Source organism: Passer domesticus, chromosome 15 (assembly GCF_036417665.1).
Source record: "Passer domesticus isolate bPasDom1 chromosome 15, bPasDom1.hap1, whole genome shotgun sequence".
Lineage (NCBI taxonomy): Eukaryota > Metazoa > Chordata > Aves > Passeriformes > Passeridae > Passer > Passer domesticus.
The window spans coordinates 5,380,407-5,395,970 of NC_087488.1; the positions used below are offsets into that span (position 1 = coordinate 5,380,407).

At 39.0% G+C, this 15,564-nt stretch overlaps 1 long non-coding RNA gene across 15 annotated transcripts in view; it reads left to right on the forward strand.

Annotated features, from left to right (window-relative positions):
• Window positions 1–15,564, forward strand: part of LOC135281386 (uncharacterized) — a 270,224-nt gene that overhangs the window by 12,682 nt on the left and 241,978 nt on the right. For all 15 annotated transcript variants that reach the window (XR_010348041.1, XR_010348043.1, XR_010348044.1 and 12 more), the window contains exon 2: window positions 14,251–14,363. This is a non-coding gene — a long non-coding RNA (uncharacterized LOC135281386). The remainder of the gene's footprint in view (window positions 1–14,250; window positions 14,364–15,564) is intronic.

Consider the following 15,564-nt stretch of genomic DNA (forward strand, 5'->3'; position numbering starts at 1 on the left):
GATAATTCTGTGTATTGGCATGCTGCTGCCTGGAACTCCCTGGGTATGCACAAAACTCTCAGCCAGCCCAGCACTCTGCTCCAAAATTGTACCTGAGCTCACCCAAAATCTCTCAAAAGCCAGCTGTGTGTGAAGGAGGACTTCAGTGCATTTTCTCTGTTGCTTATGATTCAATGGGGCCAATTTTTATAATCTCTCTATTTTCATCTAGGTTCCCAGATGCTTCAAAATTCCTTTGTGAATATATTTATGTATAGATGCAGCTTTATCTGGCAAGAGCTTCTGTTTGTTGAGGCACTTGTATTAACGTGGTTTATTCATTCTTTTGTATAAATGTACAGTAGAGATTTAGTGCAGAACTTGTAAGAGATCTATAATAGCAGAAGATAAAGCATAAGGTGGTGGAGGTTGGAGGGGGCATGGTGTTATGGTAAAATATCAGGAATTATCTTTGTTAGATGGAAGAAAAGTTGGTTTTAGGAGCTCAGTCCTTGAAGAACACAGAACATGATCCATGTGTTTGCATTAATTCACTGCCCTCTCTGCAGTTTCCCTACTGCCAGAGTGAGGGACTGAAAACTCATCTTCAGCAAATAACAAAAATTATTACAAATGAAGATTTCTGACATGTCGGAGAGGGGAGCTCCCATTTTTGCTCTGTTTGATGCAAATAGTGGTGTTCCAGCTCTGAATCCATAAAGAACAGCAGCTGTGCACTGAAAAGCAGTACTGGTGCATTTCAGTTCCACTGTTTACTGAATTGTACTGTAATTGATTTATTGAATTATAGTTTAATGAAAGGACAAATTACAAACTGGGAATTTTTACCCAAACTGTGTTATAGATACAATATGCCAGGTCTTTGTTCCTTTTGCTTCCTCCAAAGCTGATGAAGCTTGCTTTCAACTGCTGCTCACATTTTTTTTCCAAGAGTGGGGCATGAAAGCAAGGCAGAAAAGAGACTTGGAGAGAAGTCTTTGCCCCCTGGGTGTAGCAGAGCCCCTCAGCAGCTGCCACTTCAGCCTGTGGTTCAGAAGAACATCTGCCACCCTTCCCTCCCGACCATATGTGACATGGGGGGGGTTACAGGGCCAGTGTAAATGCAGATCCCAAACCCTCTACTGTCACTTTTGGGCTGCCTGGGGCTGGGGTGGCCCTTCAGTGGCAAAGCAGGGGCAGGTGTAGACTGCCAGAGCTGCACCTGATTTCATTTGTTGTGAAGTAACTGAAAAGAAAGGGAGGTGAGGGAAGGAGTGGAAGAGTGTTCCAATGCATGACCGCAGCTGGGTGCTCTGCTGAGATGTTTGACAAACTTTTGCCAGCATTTCTGGGTGCTTGGGGCAGAGTTTATCAGCCCCAGGGCTCTAGTGTGACTGGTGGGCAGGAGAGGAAATGAGACCAATGGATAAATAGGAGTTTGTTATCAGTGAGTCCTGTGGAGGGTGCCTGGGGTTCTGCAGTGGGAGAACTGGAGAGCAGGAAAGAGCTCTCTCACTCTGTGGTCATCTCATAGTGAGGGGAGAGAAATCCCAAACAAAGCCTTGTGCACTCCTAGTTTTTGTTTGGTTCAGCAGGTACAGCCCTGCTGTGGATGGGTGAGGCTGGGGAGCAGCCAGGAGCTTCCCAGTGCACCCCAATTATTGTGCCAGCTGTGCTGAGCAGCTGTGGGCTCTGCCATTCTTAACGTTTGGGGAGGGTTCAGTCATCCTCCAAAAGTGTCATTTGTTATTTGTGAGAGCTTGCAGCAGGAAAAATGGAAGGACCTGTAGAAAAGAGTGCATGAGGTACATAAATACCCAGGAAATGCTGAGTACTCTGCTGCTTCTGTGATTGAGTTGTTTTGGTTTGGTTTTTCTTGAAGTTAAGTGCCAATTGAGATGTATTTGTTTCTCTAGCCTATAGCACAACAATTACTTCGTAGGAAAGTAAAACTTAAAGCCAACAGATATTCTAAAGGAGACTTCTCTGGAACATACTCAAGTCAAACTCCAGGTGAGCCAAGAAATACATTTTGAGGGAAGGAGATGCACTGATGGAGAAGGATAATCTGAATTAGTTTGTAGCTTGTGAGTTGCTGGCTCTGTTCTTACTGTTTGTATGGTTGGAATGTTGCTCGCAAAGCACTGCTGCTGATGCTGTGAATTCTGCGTTTTGTAAGGTTGAATATGCATTTTTGATGTGCAAAGTAAGAAAAACTGAGCCATGAGCGGTTTGCATTATTGCTTCTCTGTAAGCTAGCTCTGCAATTAAAGAGATTATTAAAGTAATTAAAATAGTCAGAATAGAAGTTCTCTGGATTTTTCTCTTGTTTCTCTTTCATGGCATGTGGTGATCTGGGATACTAACTGTGATACTAAACTTTTACTGGCAGCTGAGTGAACTCTGAGGTAGTTGGCTTCTCCTGGACAATGTCTGTATAGATAATTGACTAAAAGCATCTCTCCTGTAGTGCTGCACTATGTAGTACAGGGTAAAATATCCACTAAAAAGTGATTTTCTTTGTTAAGTTTGAGCCTCAGGTATCCTACATGTAGAGTGACAGTAAAGGAAAAATATTACTTGAATTTGTATATAATTGTAGAGAATATGGTTGTTATTCTTTGCTAATTTTAATCTGTTAGTAGTGATTCTCTGAACTCTTTGAGTGACACCCGGATTTTTTTTAAGATTATGAATATTTTATGGTCTGTGTATAACAGAATGATCTCTGTTAACATTCATCTGTGTATTGAGTCTGGTCATTCAGTGCCAGGATTTGGAGATGCCAGACAATTCCAAACTTCTGCTGTAGGAAGAACATTAATTATTATTTACCCATTTTATGGGCAGAATGCAAATGATGATACTTACAATCATCTTTTATTTTCTCTTTCTTGGTATGACATTCTCCTTCCCAACCTGGCAGACACTCATATTTCCTAAGAGGGTCTGTCAGAAAAAAATACAGTTAACTTTATCTTGTGGTGTGGGAAGTATTCCCAGTTGAAGGGCACTGGTTAGCATGAAGTGAAAAATCATTCTTCAGAATTATCAGTTTTCAGTGATTTTTGTTTGGGCCTCAGCACTACTTCCTTCCCAGCTCCGCTCCTGCTGACCTGTGCTAGTTGCTCATGTAAACAAAGTCTAAATCCATGAGTTGTGAAAAAGTAGGATTGTGTTTAATGAGTCCTTTAGTATGTCTGAAATTGAGTTAAGGCAAAACTGGGTGGAGGTGAAAGTGTCTGATAAATTCTGTTTTAGTCCAGGTAACATGCAACTGAGCAGGGAGAATTCAGTACTGTTCAGATCTTGCTTGCATCTCTCACAATGTATTTTTTAGAAGTAGGATGATGTTTTTAAAATATACAGGAAAAATAAATGGTATGAAATGTGCTAGAGGATAATAATCTCAGAGAACATTAAAATACAACAGTATTTGTCCAACTGTAACTGTTGACTTATTTTGCCAAATTACTTTACACTGGCATGAATTTACAGAGCAGGAGACTAAAGTTTATGGCTCATTAACAATAACTGTTGTACACCTACACTGTAATTCCTCAAAATGTATTCTCTCCTTTAATACTGCATATACTGTGTGGAATGACAGTAATTACAGAAACTAATTGAATGAGATAGTCATAACTCTAAAAGTCATATTACTCATTTCAAAATGGTTTATTTCCTGAAATAAACAATCTTTACAGAGTGAACAGATATAACATCCCTTTAAGTTTATTAAACTCATTAAACATCCTTAAATATGTTGAATTGTGTATGCTGTGCATTTAATAGAGGGTATAGATACATGCAAGTAAGACATCCATAAAAAATATAATCCTTAAAATGAAATTTCAGTGAAGCAATTTGTCTCAAAAGTTTGTCTTTCCACAGCTAGTCAAAAATAGGCTAAGTTTCCAGAATTTAATAGCAGAAGTTTGTTGCAAAATTAAATCCCTGGTTTCATCCTGCTGGTATTGTCACCTAATGGAAATTTCAATGATTGCGTGGTCAAAACAAACCATCCTTGTTAATGCAGCGCTTCCCCAGTGGTAATCCCTTCAAGGTGCAGGTTGGAGGGGAAGCTCCAAGTGCTGAAAACTTGGAGTCCTGTAGGTACATGTCAGACACTGTCCCTGGGATCACAAGAACCCATGGAAATACCCGCAGTATGGCGGATGTTTTGGGATTGGGAGGTGGAGGGGTCAACTGAGGCAGAGCTGGGCCCTTCTTCGGGTCATGCTGTAACCTTGGGAGAAACAGTTCTGAGCATTTAATTTGATTTTGTTGTCACACTGTGGAGGCCCTTTCAGGCAGAACACCAATCCTCCTCATGCCCTGTAGGGGAGGTGTCCAGGAGGTGAAGGTGCAGCAGACCATGGCAACGTGGGGAGGAGAGGGAAGGATCTCTTGCACAAGGGAGGTCCCTGGGGCCCTGGGGTTCCTGACAAAGATGAGTGTGAGACAGAGCATGGCTGTGGTTGGGTGGGTCCACCTTCACCCCAGAATATATTTAAAATCTTGGTGTTTAAGTGTTTTTTCTACTGAAGAAATTTGGGAGTACATCAAGAGCTCTTTTGTATGTTTGGGTGGGTTTTTTTTTGGTTTGTTTTCTTCTGGTTTGCTTTGGATTTTCTATTATCTGGGATTTTTTAATTGCTGAGTGTAGTTTGTTTTTATTGTTTTAATGGACAGTGATGGGTTATTTGTAGGACACAGTAATGATTGCAAAAATTCAGGTTTCTAGGAGATGTTTCCTATATCATTTGAAGATGATACATAAGAATTAAAATTCTTGTTAGTTGATCAAATGAGGTTTAATGACAATAGACTACTGTAGAACAGTGTAATGTATATGTTACACATCAACAGAATATGTAAGCAATGTAAACATTTGCGTGTACTGCAGTTCTGCACTTTTCAGTGTTGCTGTAGTGTGCTCAGTGGCTTTTTTAAAACCTTTCTTATTTTCCAAGGTTTCAGTCTGCTGCTCTGTACTTACCATAAGAGCAATGTCTTCAGTAAACAGGAGCCCATGTTTAAAATAAAATATAAAACAATTATCTTTAATAAATAAACAACCTACAAAATGGAGCAAAGCAGATAAAGTAATAATGTGAATTTCCTCCTGGTGGAGAGTCTTTTAACACACACTCTTTTATTCATGGAATTGCTTTCCCTGACATTGATGCTGACAATCTTCATCAACATTCATCCAGTGTGTCATATAAAACAAGGTGATAAATGTACCCATGCACCCCAGGGTGTTACACGTGCAACCATTTTTCTCCACTTTCCTTTCTTTCAGCAGTCACTGTTTCGCTGGACTGCAAAAACCTAATTGTAGTATCTTCTGCTCTCCTAAACAAGCTCATTTTTCTCCAACCTAACCCATCAGAGATGCTGTCAATCAATGAGAAACCTGTCACACAGAGATCAGGGTGGCAAAGGGCTCCAGTGTTTAGGTTCTTCACAGGAAATGCTTTAAACCATTTTGTGCTGAAAGCTAGATTTTTCTATTTGCAGTCTTCTCAAATGAATCCTAAATTATGTTCTCTCTTCTACAACAAATGGTAAACAACACAAATAAATGCTAAGAATAGGTCTGTATAATACAAGAATAAAATCCAAGACCAAGATGGTATTTCCTCCTAATAATTTTGAATATGGATGATTTCCCTGTCATATCACAAGTGACTATAATGGAATCTAATAACCATTGGAAATTATATTACTCTGCACTCTCACTGTATCTAAGGGAGACAGAAACCTGAAAGCAAGTGGATGGGTCAAAAAAGGGTGACTTTGACTCAAACTCATTGGCTACAAGTATTCATTATAAACAAAATCTGTCAAAACTTTTCACTAATAAGGGTGTAGATCTTATTACAGCCTCAGGACAGTGATAACTTATTCTCTGACATATTATGTGAATTTTATGTGCCTACTCTATAAAAAGTGCACAGTTTCCATAGCAATTTTGATACTTCTATGATACATGATGTGACAGCATGTACCATTTTTCCTTCTTCCATGATAAATTGTCCCCACCACTCACCCACTAGATTGCTGCTAGAAATCAGAATATCATTTTGATGTCACTAAAAACTAATATTAATAATTAGGCTTAGATGTTTGCTCTGATGATAATAAGTTATTATTTCACTGCTTCATTAGTTAGGTTAACAATTTTGAAACCATAAATCAAGGATAAGTTGAAGTCTATGAATTGGTTTAGAAAATATCAGGGGTAATCCCAAATTTACAGGAGGATGAGGTCCTTTATTATTGGTTAAGTTTTAAACAGACTTCTTAAAATGTGTTTTCATTGTTGTTCTTTCCCTGAAGTTCATGAAAACTGGTTTAGTTTTTGGTTTGGGGAAAACACAAATCTCACATGGGCTCATTGAGATCTTGGGAAGGTTAATTTAGTTTCCCATGTCTCAATTTATCCATTTGAAAAATTTCTGCTTGCAGTTATTCTCCTTGGAAGGGACTCTGTTGCTAAAGGTTTTTAGCTGTGAGAAATGTTCTTTTTATTTTTAAATTTGGGGCTGCTTTGTTTGGTGACTTTAGCTACAGCACTTTTGTAGCTGCATCATTTCCAGCAGAATGTAAAGTCAACTACCAGGGGATGCCTAACCCAAAGGGCATCTGAATCCCAAAATAATGTGTAGGGCTGCAGGAAGGTACCAAAGGTGATCAGGAATCATGCACCTACTGTGTGCAGGGCTCCATTTCTTCTTCTGTACAGATTTTAACCTGTGTTCAGTTCTGTCCATGTTAGTACCTGATGGTGTCCTGGAGAGATCAATGTTTGCTTGTAATAGATCAACTTAAGAGAAAAATTGGGGTCTGCTTCAAAATCTCATTTTTTGATGTTATTAAATTCTGGATAGAAGGTACGTTGATTTACAAGTGTAAAATACCGTTGTGTCAGACAGTTCTATTGATTTCTGTTAAATATATTTTCTGTGAAGGTTACTCATTCTGCATAAATATGTAGATTAATTTGCAGTGCACTTTAGATTTATGTTGATTTTTATGTGCCAAAAAGTGTTGTTCCATAGTGCGTGCCAGTAATACTGGTTTACATTGGGTTTTGCATTAAAAAAGAAAATAGTTGATTATCTCTCATTTACTGATTGAGCTGTTAATTCTATTGCTTTTATGAGAGTCACAATATACAATCCAATCTTATTCTGGTAGGCTTACACAAGCTCTAATTTATAAGAAGTGGAACAGGTGGAACTTGTCACCATTATTATTGCTTTTATTATAGTTGCAAATACTGTCTTTATTATTTTGCAGTAGAATAAATGCTTCTAGCAAAACCAATTTAACATGACCTTGTTATTGCACAGTCCTAACCAGCTAAACGTATTTTGGGGTTTCAACTACTGATATTTCAGTTTCCTGGCAGCCTAGAGAAAGCTGTTGAAAAGCTTGGCAATTCTCCATTAAACAGAAAAATAAGGTAAAATTGAGCTTTAGAAAGGCAGTTTACATGTAATTTTTGAAAACATCCCTCAGTTCTTCTTCAGTTATATGTATCTTTTATGGAGATAGTGGGGTGCTGTTATAATATGGATTAACTGTCTGACTCTGCTGATGGTGTGGCTTCAAGCTATTGAAGGTTTTTCCCTAGGGACAGGGCAAGCCTGGAGGAGAGGTCAGGCTAAGGACAGAGGGAAGTGCAGCTCCTGCCGTGGCTCCCATTTATGAACCTGGCACAGGAGACACAGCCCTTGGGCTGGTCTGAGGTGCTGCTGACCCTGCAGAGGTGGTTTTGGAGAATGCTGGGAGCAGCTGAGAGCACAGGAATTTTGGGGAGAAAGGCATACATGCCAAACAGGTCGTCTGGCTCACTCCCTGGCACGACTTGAAACTCCTGTGAGCTGATAACCAGCTATTTCAATTGATGAATTTGACTTGGTTCTGGCTGGCATCATAACAATGTAAATCCTGGGAAAAGACCTGGCTTCTGTTTGCTGTTCCTTCATTTATGGGTTTGAGTTTTGCTGGGATGCTGACCAATATTATTTCACTAAAATTTCATCTGTCATCTCTTGCTAGCAAAAGCTCCCTTAAGCTTTACTTGCCATGTTTACACTGTACTCTCTCCCAGCACGTGTGCTGCTCTGGTGACAAGTTTGTTCCCCTACATCCTTTGCAAATGCAGCCCAAAAGAACAAGAAGCTGTCTGACAACAGCTCCTGTTACCTGAAGAAAAACTCACTCAGGCAGATGAGGCAGGGGAGTTGTTGCCAAATGTGAATTCTTGAGCACTGATTTGCTAAATAGAAGGGCAACATGTATGATTTGTGGTGATTTTACCATTTTTCTTTTTTGTGATTTTTGCTGAATCCTTTGGCTTCCTGCTCTGTCTGCAGTGCTTGTATCTGCCCCAGCACTGTAATAACTGCCAGTGCACAGAGCTATAGAAACCAGGTGGTTATTTAGCAGACTTATTAGAGATCTCATTTATTATTAAATGGAGGCTTATTGGCACATTCATTAGGGTTTCTTCCTGTATGTAAAATTCCAGTTTGCCATGATCTTTCGAGTTCAGTCAGGTGTTTGGCTTAAGTAGGAAGTTGCTGAAAAGTTCTGAAGGAAAAGTAGTTTGAACAAAAGAGGAGCAATTTCATAGAAGTCAAATTGTTTTCTGCATTCATTAGATTCAGATTTGTTTTGATACTGTAATTTCTATCTTCAAAGGGTTAGAAACACAAGAATTAATTTTGTTTATAGAACTTTTATGGATTAGATACATCCACTTAATGATCTTGGTAGCTTTCAGTTCTGTGTTACAATGAGTTTTATCTGCAGCTATTATGAAATGACAAATCAGAAGTGACAAGTATTGATCAAATATTTTCAGCAATCAGATTTTTTCAAACCAAACTGAAATGTGAAAACCAAAATGTTTTTCTGGATCCCATCTCTTTTCAATAAGTTTTTCTATGGAGGAAACTCTAAAGATTGCATTAGGTCTCTTTGTGTTATGATTAATTGCATTTTGACTTTTTTTGTAAAGTGAAATCAATACAAATACCTTACAAATCATTATAATATCATTGAGTGTGCTACACATAAACCAAATTATATACGTGTAGATCAGGGAACTGCAGAGTAATAACAAACCCAAACAAATAACTGTAAAGTAACAGCCTGGTAGAGATCTCGCATAAACCAGCATGTTTCATTGACAAAGCAATATATTTGGTAGACAAAATAATATGTAACTCTAATGAGGTGTTTAAATTTCAGTCCATGTTTCACCTTGTAGTATTTCTATTTTATGAATGAACAGAACCATTAAATTAAAAATGAAATGAGGTGGTAAATCATTGATTCTGTTGTATGTGAAGTTGTCGTATGCCTCTGGATTTTTCGAAAAGGGGAAAAAAACCCTTACAAAGCTGTTCTACAAGTGTTGACTTCTGCTTAGCTATTTTCCATTTATTTAACTAAAGCCTCAATCCTTCCTTAAATTCTGCTCTCTTGGTAATTAATGACAAAAAGTTAGGCACTCTCAGCAGGGTTTATTTCAGTGGTCAGGCAGCTCAAACTGCTGGAGCATTGCTTGTCTGGTGGCTTTGTTAATGCTGGCACTTGCTGGCATTCCAGAAATCTCTTCTAGTTTGCCATATAACTGCCCCCACTTTTCCAAGGATTGTGGCTGCTTTAGAACTATCAGAATTTCAATTTTACAGTATTAGGCAGATGCTGATTTGTAATTAGCCCATCAGTGTGTTGCTGCCTTTGCAGAAATCCTGGCTGATGCTGGCAGCTGGCATTGCTGAGCAGCACTGGCAGTTTGGCCCCCGTTTTCGGGCTGCCCCTCTCCCTGCCAGGGCTGGTTCTCAAAACATCCCAGCCTCAGGGCCTCCCTGCAAACTGGGTGTTGTAGTGTTGAGTTCTTTAGGGCTTTAAGGGCACAGTGGCATGGGGCTGGTGTCAAGAAGTGTCTGTGGCCTTGCTCATGCTGTGTCTATTCAGGAACAGCACTAAAATAGAAAATCCACAAAATTCTATTCATAGTTGTTGTATTGAAACCTTTAGGCTGCGTGGTGATCAGAATTTCTGGTGATTCATAGCATTGTAGAAGAAAATTCTTGTACAGGCTAAGGTCCAGGCTTAATAACTGTCTCTGTACCTATTTCTTCAGATACCTGCTGTTAAATACTTCAGTTTCAGCACTTGAGAGATAATGTACAGGATCCTGTTACAGCAGGTGGCCCTGACAGGAAAAGGCAGTATGACATCTCTTGGGGTGACTGATAGTTTCTCTGGGCAAGTTGCCATAACTCTTTAGGAGTTCCCCTCCAACCTTCAAATCTGTATGTGTTGCTGGAATCCATGTCTTCAAAGTGTCTCTTAAATCAAACATTCTGTCAAAGGACCAAGAAGTTAAATCAAGAAACACCTACTTCCTCCCTGAAAAGTGATCATGCTCTTCATCTTTGCAGTGGCCCCAGGTGAAAATAATTGTGAGAAAAGCGTGAATCCTAACAAGATTGTTATTGCACCTGGCTTAGTTCTCTGTCCTCCAGTTTAGCTCAGAGCTGCTCAGTGGCCTCCAACAGATCACACAAATCATTCCATCCTGGTAATTGCTCTTTTCCTGCCCTTAGAATAAAGACACAACAGTTCTGTACAATTCTCACTTTCATGACATTTTAAGACTTCTTCAGGGTCTGCAGCCACAGGAATGAGAGCATTCCTATGAATTGTGACAGCCCCAAAGTCTCAAACTGGTACCTGTAAGTGAAACTGAAACAAATGCTCCTGTCAGTCTTGGGAACATTTTTCATGGGCATCAGTCATGAAAACCAAACCCTCTTTCTACCACCCAACTCCAGTAGTCCAGGCCTCTCCAAGTAGCTTCTGTAGCTGGGTCAGTCTGAGCAACAGTGCAGCCTGTAGGGTGGAAAAATTCACATTTGAAATAGCAACTACCTGATAAACATCAGCTTCATGGAGAGGCTCAGAACCTCAAAGTTTTTCTTCTTTATTTTTTTCCTTAAATCAACTGATGTAAGAGAAGATATTATCTTTCTCTAGGCCCTTGAACACTATGGGTTGCTCCATCACTGATACATGAAGTTATTGGAAACAGGCTTGATTAAACATGTGATAAGTATTTCAATGACTTAATTTTTATATTTGTGGCTGTGTGCTTACATTTCATTTTTCCAAAGCTCATGATGTATTTGTGTTCTCTTTCTCTGAGCATCAAGGCCTGAGTATTCATATTCAATATTCTGGTTTTGATGTCCGAATTCTCAGGTCCCAAGTTGTGGAAGAGAATTGTCTTTGCCTCAGAAAATCATGTTCTCTTAAATAACTGCAACACTCTGAAAAACTTAAGTCTGAAACAATAAATCTTTCCTGAAACAGAGTAATCTGTGAGTGAGTTAGCATTGTGTACTTTGATGTAAATATGTATGTTGGGTACGTAAGACTTGGCAGTTCTGTTCTTTCTTTTCCTGATTGCATGATCTCTGTGCTTTGCTGTCACACAAAGAACTTCAAATATGCACATGCTAAATGATATATTCTATTCAAATACGTTGCAGAGAGAATTGTGTGATTTACTTGCACTTTGTAACTAAGCAGTCCATGGAACGAGAATAATTTGCTTTGGAGAAAGAACAGGTAATTTTGAGTGACAATGTTAGGAAAGGCTTTTTTGCAAGAGTGTTCATGAACAGAAAATTACAAGATCTGTTGAAAAATGTCTTTTGCTTTTGTTTAATATGAAAAAGTGTTGGTTGTCCTGAACTGGTAAACTTACCAAACTGATTTCTGATAGATTTGTACCTTTGACATGTTCCTCAAAGGCTTAGAAGTATGAAAATAGTAAAAAGCAGAGAAAATGAGGTGTTAGTTTATCATGTTCCAAATTTAGACTTTTTTAGGGTTCTTAATTTTTAGCATGTGTGTGTTCCTCTCCTAGGAACACACTGAAAATGTGACACTGAGGTTTGTGTGCATACACCTGGCCTTAAGTTTTGTAGCACCCCAGCACAGAAATGGCCCATGACTGTTCTGTGGAAGGGGCACAACTGTCTCCTGCACCTCCAAGCCTCACCCAGATGTGGCTTGGACTTGTCAAAAGGGGATGCTGAGTTACCCTTTCCTGGTCACTTTTTCATTGGAGGTCACTTAAAGACATTTTTTCTCCACTGGTTGAAAAATGCTTTGTGAGCCTGTGAAGAACCTCTGAAATGCATAATGATGAGGTTAGGAAAAAAATACAATGAGCTTGTTACTATGATGGCTGTTGAAAATTTATGAGACCCACTTTGTACCAGCAAAACAAACCCAGCTGCCTCCTGCCTGTCTGTAAGAAAAATGTCCTTTATAAACAACAACAACAAAAAAGCCCAAACAAAACAACCTCAAGAAATTTTGCATTCTTTAAGTGCAAAGGTGTGGGAACTTCTCAGCTGGAGCAGCCATTGCATCCTTCATGTTTCAGTCTTCTTTCTTTCTCAGCCTTAAAAAGTTATTTCTGATAGGGGTCATCTTTTTAAGGGGGCCCATTAAAAAAATCAAGCAGAATCCATCCGCTCATTTAAAGGAGAGGTGGAGGCTAAAGAGAATTGTTTTGAATTAAAGAATTATGAACCATGTATCCTGTGATTCATTTAACCTCATGGTCAGCAATAAACTGGAGGGAAGGCAGTGAGCTTTGACTGGAACTTTATGGTGCCGTCCTCAGCTTCTCTATTTCATCTGTTCATGTCTTATCCACACTTTTTTAGTCAAAAAGGCAATGTGCTGCACTAGAAGGATGCAATTGGAAGTGCAGGGTCAAGTGGGGGAAAGAGGAAAAAAAAACCCAAAACCAATGAAACAATAAGAACAAAAAAATTCAACAATGAAAAGTCTTTTAACTTAAGTGTTCTAAAACTCAATTTGTGGGGCACATGGGGCATTCTGGGTCAATTACTCCTGTTCTACCTCATACCTTAAACCCAGTTGTTTATTTTCTGAGCCTCCTTGTAGAATAGAATTAGAGGAAAGAGTGAAAGAGAACTGGGATTTGAGCTCTGAAACAGATTATAAATAATCTGGGTCTTTCCTGGCTTTCTTTTTTATTGTTCCACTTATGTGACCAAGTGTCTGTTTCTGCAGCTGATGAATCCAATTTCATTAGAAACTCAGTTGTCCAAAACCTCTGTCTCTTTCTGTTCACCTTTGACTCTTCCTGAATCTAATTCATTTACACATTTGACTGTGCATTTCCTTCATTGTCCTTTTTTACCTGTCTGCATTTCATTGCCTTGCTGAATCCTTGCAGGACCCATTTTTCCCCACAAGGTCTATATCAGTGCAGTGCCACCGGTGCAAGACATTCCAGTGATGTATTGCACCTATACATCATCAGAGCAACAGGGTTTTGATAAACAGCTTTCTAATACATCATTAGATCATCACTGATGGCACTTTGATGATGTATTATATTAGTACATCATCAGAGCACTGTCATTCCAGTGATGTATTTATAAACAGATGGTGCTGTCATGCAAGAAAGAAGGGAAAGCAGGAGAGAACATTTCACTCTGTTACAGCAAAAAATGCATCCCCACCTCTCATTGAATGAGATGAAAGGCAAAGACCCTGTGAGGGCATAATTGTCTCATTAGGTGTTTGGCTTTAAGTCCATGGACTTCCCTGTGCAGCACCTGGCAAGGAGGCACACAACCCTTCTTGGCCAGGAGCACACAAATGTTTGTGTTGATTGTCACTCAGTCATAAAGCCAGGGTTATAAATAATTTTTCATAGTTCCATGCTTGCAGGTGTAACTAAATTCTGTTTAATATTGGCATAACTAAAACGGTATTTGTGACATGTGAAATGGTATTTGTTGCATGGGGTGCTGTGCTCAAACACTCAAGCTGGCAGCTCCAACAGCAGGGGATGCACTGCTGGACACTGTGTCCACTCCAGGGGTGCCCTTCCACTGCTGTAAGGGCAACATCTTTTGCATGCCAAGAAAAGGCAAATTACTTTTATTGTAAGAGATGCAGATCTTGTTCTGTGTAGTATCATAACTGCTAAGATAATTATTGAACTTGCAGTCAATACCAAACATTTTGAGTTAGCTTGTAGATTGTTGGATCAAGTATGTTATTATTTGCCCATAATTATTAGGATCATCAATACCTTCCTTTGCTGTTTTTCATGTAACATCTTGCTGAACTGTAGTACTTAACTACTTTTGCTGAGGAAGCCTTTTCATTTTTCTTTTTCAGGGAGGAAAGTAAGATAAAGATCAGGTGAACTGTCCAAATCACACAGACATTTACCCTGGCGCTGGCAAACTCTGAACACTTTTGACCTTGGTCCTACACGAGTGATGCAGCAGGTATGTCAGCCTTATTCCATGATTCATTTACAATGGTTTGGGATGACTCTGGTGAAGTATGACCAAAGTTTTTCTGATGTTGTTGTTGGATGTCTGGATTGGACTTTTGATTTTTTGACAGAAGATATTTTTCAAGGTTCCTTGTGAGATTAGTCATCAAAATGAAAATTGTTTCCCTACAAAAAATTCACTTGCTATATTGTGTGTGTATATAGAAATATGAACAAATATAACAAAAACATATTCAAAAGATCTATCTGCATTTTAACATGTCAGGAAGTGAAATGGAGTGGTTTGCTTTTCTAGTTCTCCTAATCTTATATCTTCAGACTCAAAACTTATTGTGCAAGGGACTTTGAGGTCAAACAGATTCATTTTGCACTTATGAAAATTTCCCATGTCGAATTCTTGATGAATTGTAGATGAATGGATGTGAATTCGTCCTTTCTGAGAAAGGACATTCCACCAAAATTGCACACAAGGCAATGGAAATACTTTGGGAGAAAATGTATGTGTTTGCTTCAGCAAAGATTTGTCAAAAGGAACACAAGCAAGTATGCAAAACCAGAGCCACCACATTGTGGTATCTGCTAAAACTTTATAAATGTCAGTATAGGGCTAATTCCCTTCTTTGTATTGCTTGCCTCGAGTAGGTATTGTTCTAATTCTCATATGCCATATGACTTGTAAAGTCACAGGTTAGAAATAATTTCAAGACTGAGTTTTATAATTTAAATACGTGAGACAAAAATTAAGAAATAAGAAGATACTGTAATATTAATTCTGCAGGTGGAAAACTGAACACAGAGAAATAGAGAAATATAATATTTTCTCTGAAGCCTGTAATAGAGATCAGACTTAGAGATGTGAAGATCTGGTATGCAGATTTTCACTGTTTGGTTCTGGAGTGTCTGCTTTAATTTCATCCTGCTGCTTAGCACAGACAGTGGAAGTACTGTGTGTGTATATAGGGGGAAGGAAAAACAAATTAAAACTGTTTTGCCACTGTACTTGATATGAGAGTCTGACCTAGGAAATGTTAAAGCATTGCCAGATGGACAGGGCCCCCTCAAAAACTGACTTCTTAAACTCAAAAGCTGGGATGAATTCGGGTCAAACTGGACACGTGCTGACATCCTTACTGTGCTGGGAGAGGATTTTGGGCTTTTTTCAGATTGAATTTTAGCAGCCCTGAAACTGA